Consider the following 1,028-nt stretch of genomic DNA (forward strand, 5'->3'; position numbering starts at 1 on the left):
GAGTTTGATATAGAAATAAGAGACAGAAAAGGGACAGAGAACTAAGTGGCTGATCATCTGTCCCGGATAGAGCCAGTAGAAGGGACGTCCCTCCCCTCTCCTGAGATCTCTGAGACTTTTTCAGATGAGCATTTATTCGCCATTCAGGAAACACCATGGTTTGGAGACATTGCAAACTATAAAGCTGCAAGGTTCATACCCAAAGAGTACAACAGGCAACAAAAGAAAAAATTAGTTACTGATGCAAAGTACTACTTGTGGGATGAACCCTATCTCTTTAAGAGATGTGCAGATGGAATAATCCAGAGATGTGTGCCTAGAGAAGAAGCACAGAGGATTCTATGGCATTGCCATGGATCACAATATGGAGGCCATTTCGGAGGTGAGCGAACAGCCACCAAGGTCCTCCAATGTGGCTTCTATTGGCCCACACTGTATAAAGATTCTCGAGAGTTCATACGTAACTGTGACAGTTGCCAAAGAGCTGGTAATCTGCCTCATGGTTACGCCATGCCTCAACAAGGAATCTTGGAGATTGAGTTGTTTGACGTATGGGGAATTGACTTCATGGGACCTTTTCCACCATCATACTCAAACACTTATATTCTGGTGGCTGTTGACTTCATATCAAAATGGATAGAGGCCATTGCCACACCTACCAATGATACTAAAACAGTGCTGAAGTTCCTCCAGAAATATATCTTCAGCAGGTTTGGGGTCCCTAGAGAACTAATCAGTGATGGGGGCACTCACTTCTGCAACAAACAGCTTTACTCTGCCATGGTCCGGTATGGGATTCGCCACAAAAATGAACTAGAGGAATTCAGATGCACTGCTTTCGAAAATGCCAAGCTTTATAAAGAAAAATAAAGAAAATGGCATGACAGGAAGCTGTCATCTAGAATCTTTAAACCAGGATAAAAGGTTCTGTTGTTTAACTCTAGGCTCAGGCTATTCCCCGGGAAACTGAAGTCCCGGTGGAGGGGACCATATGTGATTACAAGTGTATCACCATATAGTTATGTGGA

At 43.4% G+C, this 1,028-nt stretch overlaps 1 long non-coding RNA gene across 1 annotated transcript in view; it reads right to left on the minus strand.

Annotated features, from left to right (window-relative positions):
- The window catches only part of LOC110265797, a 13,676-nt gene extending 13,427 nt beyond the window's left edge, over positions 1–249 (minus strand). Inside the window, exon 1 of the long non-coding RNA XR_002352122.1 lies at positions 240–249. This is a non-coding gene — a long non-coding RNA (uncharacterized LOC110265797). The remainder of the gene's footprint in view (positions 1–239) is intronic.

This window comes from Arachis ipaensis, chromosome B08 (genome assembly GCF_000816755.2).
Source record: "Arachis ipaensis cultivar K30076 chromosome B08, Araip1.1, whole genome shotgun sequence".
Taxonomy (NCBI): domain Eukaryota; kingdom Viridiplantae; phylum Streptophyta; class Magnoliopsida; order Fabales; family Fabaceae; genus Arachis; species Arachis ipaensis.